The following is an 8,409-nucleotide window of genomic DNA, read 5'->3' on the forward strand; positions in this document are numbered from 1 at the left end:
GTGCGTGAAGGTTACTTAAAACAGTGCCAATTTTAGCTGTATAGCAAACGTGGGTCAAATCAAGTGGAAAGTGATACTAAAGTAGGAGAGAAGTAAGGGAGTTAGACATGGCCATGGTCTTTTTCCATGCTTTGGGTGCATTTTAGCATTTTCTTTTGCTCTGCCTGGATAGACTATAGGGACTTCTACAATTTAGGTTAACAAATTGTATAATCAATATATTCTGTGCAAGGCCCTGCAGTACAGCCTCTCATTCAGTATTCATAACACTCCCACGCAGTACCTATTATTACACACATTTTACAGATGAGGTGTCTGAGGCTTAGAGGTTTAGAGTAGTGAAGTGACCCAACCGAGGTTGCATATAACTAAGAAGTGACAAAGTTTAAATATAAATATATCAGTGGTAGATCAGTTGTTCTTAACTAGGGGCAGTTTTGCCTTCCAAGGGCATCTGCTGGTGTCTGGAGACAATTTTTATTTTCCCAACTGGGATGGGGCACTTCTGGCGTCTGATATCTAGAGGCCAGGGATACTGCTAAACATCTTGCAATACACAGGACAGCCCCCACACCCACAGCAAATAAATTACCCAGCTAAAAATGCCAACAGGGCTGAGCCTGAAAATCTCTGAAATAGAGGTTTTCAAACTTGAGGCTCAGTGTTCCTATCACATTAGTGTTTTCCCTTTCAAAGCAATCACATGGAACACAGTTCCTGCAATACTGTATTGGATATATTAAGAGGGATGGTCTGATCCAGGATACCAGTGGGAAAGTATACAATGGAGAACTATGATGTCATTGTTTATGTAACATATTTATTAAGTCCCCAGACAGCTGTTAGGGTTCAGCCCTTTCAAGTGAGATGAGAACCATGTATGTATGTATACATATATATATATATATATATATATATATATATATATATATAGATAGATAGATGATAGAGAGATAGATAGATAGACAGATAGATATGTATATACACACGTTTGTGTGTAGATACGGATATACAGAAAATAAGTAATTATATAGGTAGCATATGTTGAGGGTAAGTGTGGAGTAGGTAATAAACAATAAATGCTAAGAATTAGAGAGTGCTTGCTATGTCCCAAGTGTACTTATGAGGTACATACTATTATCATCTCCAATTTACAATGAAGAAACCGACCTTCAAAAAACTTAAGTCACTTTCCCCCAAATCACATGTTAAGTTCTAGAGCTGCTAGAAACCCAGTCGCCTGGCTCCTGAGTCCAGCCATAATACACCTCTACTGCTACAAACTGCAACCAGAATTCATAGGAAAGGCACTTCTGTGAGAAGGCCACATTGACTCAAGGTGGGCTTGTAGGAGGGGAGATGGTAATAAATTTAGAGGAGTAGGAAGGCAGGTCAGATAACCGAGAAAGGCCAGGAGATAGAAAGGTGCCTACTGCATTTGGGAGACACTGACTAGAGTGGAGGTTCCACAGGACACAATGGGAGACATAACTGCAGAGCGTTCAAGAGCACGCAGTATATGCTCAGCAGGTAACCTTGGCCCTGTGTCAATGAAAAGTAAAAGCCTTCTGGTGGAATCTACTTCATCTCATTTCACCATAGAACTTCACCTCAGAACTTCAATATATTTTCCCATTTTTCCTTCCTCTTTAACAAGGCTGATCCCTCCGTGTGTGCTCTGGACAGTGATTCTCACAGTTAAGTGTGCTCAGGAATCAGGTAAAGAGAGTTATTACACAAATTCCGGGCCCTCACTGGCAGAGATTCTGATGCAGCAGGCTTCAGGGATGGCCTGAGAATTTGCATTTCTGTCAGTCTCCCAGGTGATGCTGACACTGCCATCAGTAAACCACACTTTGCATCCTCCTACCCCTTCTAAAATCTTGTTCTAGCAACAATCCTTCCGGCACAGAATACAGACTCCATGAGATGAGACACTATGTTGAGTTCATTGCTGCATATTCAGAACTTAGCATCATGTTAGGTAGAAAAAATATATATATAGGTAAATATATATATGTGTCAAAATAATTTATTATCCTTTTTTTCCTTGAGTATCTTTCCCTACTGCCTGCAAATATGTTTGGGAATCCCTGTCCAAACAAAAGTTCTCCCTTGATATATTATACCATCTTAAGCACCTGGACTAAATCATGTTAAGGTCAAGTTTCTTTGCCAGAAAATGAGGTAAAAAATATATGGTTTTTAGAACTTCTGGATTTTGGAATTGCAACAATCTATGGACCTGCAGGGCATAGTGGCTCCACCATTCAGTAACTGTGTATATTGGACAATTTTTTTCAACCTCTCTATGCTTTTGTTTCCTCATCTACAACGAGGATAATATTAACTACATATCTCATAGGGTTATCAAAAGAAAAAATGTTGTTATATATGACAGTGCTTGATGCAGAATTAATGTCCACCATAGAATATATTCTATGCAAGAGCAAGCTACTGAACTATTTACTTTAATTTCTAATATTAATAAGGCCCCAAGAGGTAAGTAACAAATGACAGAAATACCTGCCCAGAAAGTTGTGGTCCTAGGGAAAAAAGAAACTGTAGTCTGAGGAGTCACCCACATCCTTGTATAATTGCAACTATGATGTAAGGATGTTATTTGTCAAGAATCAATTGCTGCAGTACCAGGGAGAGAAACTCAGGCAATCAGAAAGTCACAGGGAAAACCAAGAGCATAAAGTGTTTCCAAACACTGATGGGATAAATAGTGACAAAGAATGTGAAAAAGAAAAGTATAATCACAGAATAGTAAAACAAAGTATAGGATCATGGTACCAAAGTTAAGGACAAGAAAAGAAATTAATTTTAAAAATATATTAAAAAGGCTTTCAATTGACAAAGTGTGCTTTATTGTTATAAGGCTTCTAAAGTTTGCCCTTTCCGAATCACATCTTTATGAAGGTTCTCCTCTATGGCACTCGTATGCTCATAAATCATTTCAGTGATTCTTATGAACAACAAATTTGTTGTTATCATTATCTCCAGTTTTACATATGAGGAACTGAGGATTAGAGGTTAAATAAAATAACTAATAATTTGTGGGGCTAAAATTCAAACTCAAGGGTAGCCAGTTTACTTCTAGATATTCGACTACTTCGTGTGATAAAGGAAAACAGATATTCTAGGAGTGGGGCTACACGGTGGGGATGATGATTTTATATTTGCACTTCTTCCTCTTCTTGGAGAAACTTCTAAAAGACTAATCTACACCTGATGACATTTTTTCTTGCCCATATTTAATGTACAGTCTCCTCCATTCTGGCTTCCCCTCACAGAACACCTCTGAATGCCTCTTGACTATGTAAAAAAGGTTCTCTACGTGTCCATCTCCACTGGATACTATGCTTCCTACATCTTATTTAACCTTTCCATAGCAATCAACCTAGTTCATAATTTTTTTCTCTCTCAGAAAACAGTTTCTTCCACTGTGGTTGTAATGCCATAGTGTCCCTCTTACTTTTCTAATTGTGCCTTCTCATCTCCATTTATTGTGTCATCTCCTCTAAACAAGCTTTAAATCTTGGAGCTCCTTAGGGCAAAGTTCTAGGATGCCTTTCATTCTTGCTCTTCACTTATTCCCTGGAGACAATGTTACCCACTGCCATGGCTACAAATACTATGCATTAACGTTGAACAAATTTCTTTCTCTAGCCTCCATTTCCAATGGCCTATCAGATATCTTCATTCAGATGTCTCATAAACCCCTTGAACTTCACATGTCCGAGATGGAACTCACCACCTTCCACTCAAATCTCCTATTTCTGTTTTGCCCACGTACTCCAAATCATCTTCTCCTCTTCACCATTGCAATGATGTTCTAATTGGACCCTGTTTTTGTGATATTATTTCACTGTAGATTCACTTTCAAATGTAGAAATGTAACAGGCTTTATGAATGAAAACACAAACAAAACGAAGTGAAATAAAAGAAAATTAAAGGAAAGGGGCACCTGGGTGGCTCAGTCAGTTAAGCACCTGATTCTTGGTTTCGGTTCAGGTCATGATTTCATGCTTTGAGAGTTTGAGCCCCACTTCAGGCTCTGCACTGCCGGCAGGGAGCCTGCCTTGGATTCTCTCTCCCTCTCTCTCTGCCCCCACTCGTGTTGTCTCTGTCTCTCTCAAAATAAATAAACTTAAAAACAATTTTAAAAAGAAGAGTATTAAAGGAAAGGAAAATAAAGAAAAGAGAAGGAAAGAAATGGAGAAGAAAAAAGGAAAACAACACTTCATTATTCTTAATGACCATCCTCTTGGCCTCCCCCTTTCAATCACAACAAAGACATTTCTATGGCATAAAGGGCCAGAGGTAATGTTTCTGAATCTACCTGTATTCTATAAACTTTAAATGAAGAAATTCCCTAATCATATTTTTTCCATTTTATCCATCAACAAATATTTATTGATGAAATATCATATGCATAATCTTGCATTAGATTCTAAGGAACAATGGGGGACATGACATACCCTTCACTCTCATGAAGCTTGAATTCTGGAGGAAGAAACATCCAACAAACAAGTAAAATAATACATAGAATTCTGTACATTGCTATAAGGAAACAATAGGGTACTATGAAAAAGTGAGAGAAAATTGTTGGTTGTTCTATAATGGTAAGAAAAGATACTTCCAAGGAGATGAATCTTATATAAGAGAAGAATATTCCAGAAAGTGGGACTATTATGTGTAAAGATCCTGATATGGGAAAAATGGAATCTATTTGTGAACTGAAGATAACCAATATCATTAGTAAGTTAGCTCAGTGTGGTAGATTAAGTTATTGGCTTCGATTCTTTATCCTTATAAGCACATCCTTTGCCGTGTAATAATGCACAAAAGGCAGAGTGTATCTCTATGCTTCTTGACTCTAGACTCAATTATGTGAATTTCTTTAATCAATGGAATATGAATGAAATTAGTACTGTGCCAATTCTGAATGTAGTCCTTACAAACACTGAATGTAGTCCTTACAAAACCAAATGCTTTGGGTTTCCCTGTTGCACCTCTGTCATTTCAAGAAAAGAACATGCTTTTTCTAGCCTGCTAGTCCAGAAAGATGAGCGACACATAAAGCAGAACCACAGGGTTGATTGCAGACTTTCAATTTTAATCAAAGCTGTCCAGGTGATTTTATCTAGTCCATCCAACCTCCAGTTTATGGATGCCTGAATAAGCCCAGCCAAGATCAGTGGAGCCATTTCAGCCAACCTACAGACATGTAAGAAACAAATTCTTAATATTGTATGCCACTGAAATTTTCTACTTGTTTGTTATACAGCAGTAGCTGAATACTATAGTTGGCAAGATAGGTAAGACAAAATTAGGATTCATAGAATATTGTAACATGTTTTGATGAGTCAATTACGGATATCAAGTTATGGTGGCAAGGGAGGTAAAAAAGGATAAAAATAAAACAGTCGAATATGGCATCATGAAGACAGAAAAGTCACAAAGGGAGAGTGCTTAACTATGGCAACCTAAGTCCACTGTGTGAAATAAGAACAAACAAATGTCCATAGGATTTGGTAAACATTTGCAACCTGTACAAAGGTAATTAAATTGAATGGTAGAAGGAAAACTCAGAATGGATTGGGATAAAGAATAAGTGGGAGATGAAGTCAAGACTTTATTTACAAACAACTCTTTTCTCAAGAAATATATTTGCTCTGGGGCGCCTGAGTTGCTCAGTTGGTTGGGCAACCAACTTTGGCTCAGGTCATGATCTCATGGTTTGTGGGTTCGGCCCCTGTGTTGGGGTCTGCGCTGACAGCTCAGAGCCTGGAGCCTGCTTCAGATTCTGTGTCTCCCCCTCTCTCTGCTCCTCCCCTGCTCATGCTCTATGTCTCTCTGTCTCTCAATAATAAATAAACGTTAAAAAATTAAAAAAAAAGAAATATATTTGTTTTCAGTTCTGAATAAGAAAAATCTTTCCTTCAACACCCAATACAGTAGTTACATTGTAGCCATGTTACTTAAATTTAACTTCAAGGGTATTTCTACATTTCTTAGGGAGTCAGTGTTTTTTTAAGGAGAGTATTATATTTCACTGCCAAACAAAAGATTTTAAATTACTAATTTGTTATTCAAAGCATGTAATGTTAAAAATTGTATATTTTGTATATATATTTATTTATAAATAATAAATTAAATAGATACACATGTTAGTATTATTAATTCAACACTGAAGAATGCTGGATATACCTTACTACCTATGTATTTTAAATCAAGTGTTTATTTTGATGATTTCTACTCTAATGGAAGAAGGAGAAATTTTGTCTCTGGGAAAAAAGCAACAAAAGAGAAATATTTTCACAGACGGTTGAAACAATATATGGAGGAAACAGTAAACAGTGAAGAACCCTGTAGACAGATGTGGAGATTAGTTTAAAGCCACAAGATAGGAGTAGTTTGAACACAGAGTGGCAAAGACTCTTTAAAAAAACACACAAAACCATACAGACTGCTTCGTCAAAGCAGACAACCACAAATTTAAGATAAGAAGGATCTGCATTCTGTATCTAATAGGCCATTAGGGTATAGTGTATTCACACTGAAAAACTAACAGAACAAATATGTCTTGTTTTCTTACCAGGTAATACTTCCCACAAACTTCCAAGAATAAGATTGGATACGTTTACATATATTTTTGACGTGGGAAAACATACATTAAGGTCTCAAAGCACAGTCAGTCGGTGACATTTCTTGCTTTAAAGCACAAAACCTCTATATGTCTGCCGAATCTACAAATCTTTTTAGCATGGCACCTCTTCAGTTTGGTAATTATTTTGTCAGTCTGAATGCTGAAAAGGTAGATTTTTTTTAAACCCTGGAAATTATATATAATCCTATAACTTACACCTGATGGTTGCAAGATGTGTTAATAATTTTAAAAAAGAAAATAATCAAATCCCTGCATGCAGCCACCTAAAATACCATCTACTCTAGCAGCCAGGATGCATGAGCACCAGAGGGAGTGAGAGGATACACCTACAGGTGGAGTCAGACTGAAATGCCCTGGGCAGAGTAATTACTCGGGATCCTTTCAAATTGATATTCTTTACATATTTGTTCAATATTTATTTAGGGAGATAAGGATGAGAACTTCTGAGAAGTGATTTGTTTGTTTGTTTCCACTTGAGGGACAATGCTGTGAATGTGAAACTAATTTCAAATTCATGATCTTTATGGAGAGATCAGAGATAACAGACATTTTCTTTTTTTCTTTTGGAGGCAACTATGGATTTGCACGGTCTGGATCTCCCTCCAGAAAAATCTGCTGCAGAGAGCATAGTTGATTGAGTTTCCAGAACACCTGTGTTCCTCCCTAGCAGCCACACCAACGCCATGCTTTCCCTAGGCTGCTGCCAGCAATAATGAAGAGTGGTGGCCTACTAGAGCCAGCTCATTTCTGTCTGACATTGAACTCCTTCAAGGAAAGGTTTTCTGAAGACTCCTCATGATCCTAGCCTAGATTTTCAATTACACTTCAATCTGAAGCTTTTCCTATCAAATCCTTTTCTCCTTTTAAGGTGTCAAGTCTGTAGTCCATAGGATCAGAAATAATTTGAGTTCACATGGAAGGGAAAAAAATATTCATTTACAGGTTTGTCCTGTAAGGTTATATGAACTCTTCCATTTTCTTTCATAATATAGTCCAAATAGATCTGTGCTCTCTGAATGTTTTGCAGGACCCGACAGTGATTATTTTGTTGGTAACATAGTAGTGATCAGGCAGATTCAGCATGAAGTGGTTAATAGCCTGGAAGGCTTGATAAAACACATGCACTGAGAGAATGGGGATTAAGCCCTATGACAATTGAGAGATTCAGAGATCTTCCATTTCATTAAAAATATGAGTCTCCATGATAAAGGTCATGCCAGGCTATTCTTTCCAAATTAAAAGACAAACTAGGGGCACCTGGGTGGCCCAGTCCCTTAGGCGTCCAACTTCAGCTCAGATCATGATCTCATGGTTCATGAGTTCAAGTGCTGCTTTGGGCTTTCTGCTGTCAACGTGGAACCCACTTCAGGTCCTGTCTGTCTCTCTCTCTGCCCCTCCTCTGTGCTGTCTCTGTCTTAAATAATAAATAAACATTAAAAAATTAAAATACAGGGGTGCCTGGGTGGCTCAGTCGGTTAAGCGTCCGACTTCAGCTCAGGTCATGATCTCGCGGTCCGTGAGTTCGAGCCCCGCGTCGGGCTCTGGGCTGATGGCTCAGAGCCTGGAGCCTGCTTCCGATTCTGTGTCTCCCTCTCTCTCTGCCCCTCCCCCGTTCATGCTCTGTGTCTTTCTGTCTCAAAAATAAATAAATGTTAAAAAAAATTAAAAAAAATTTAAAAGACAAATTGCTACATTATCTCTCCTATCACAGATAAGGAAACATAGCATCT

General features: G+C 37.9%; 1 long non-coding RNA gene across 1 annotated transcript; it reads left to right on the top strand.

The window, feature by feature from the left end:
• The first annotated feature begins 4,484 nt into the window (after window positions 1-4,484).
• Window positions 4,485-7,514, top strand: LOC123596761. Its single transcript, XR_006711856.1, has 3 exons — window positions 4,485-4,631; window positions 5,135-5,236; window positions 7,249-7,514. It is a non-coding gene; the product is annotated as an uncharacterized LOC123596761 (long non-coding RNA).
• Window positions 7,515-8,409: the final 895 nt, after the last annotated feature.

Source organism: Leopardus geoffroyi, chromosome C1 (genome assembly GCF_018350155.1).
Source record: "Leopardus geoffroyi isolate Oge1 chromosome C1, O.geoffroyi_Oge1_pat1.0, whole genome shotgun sequence".
Lineage (NCBI taxonomy): Eukaryota > Metazoa > Chordata > Mammalia > Carnivora > Felidae > Leopardus > Leopardus geoffroyi.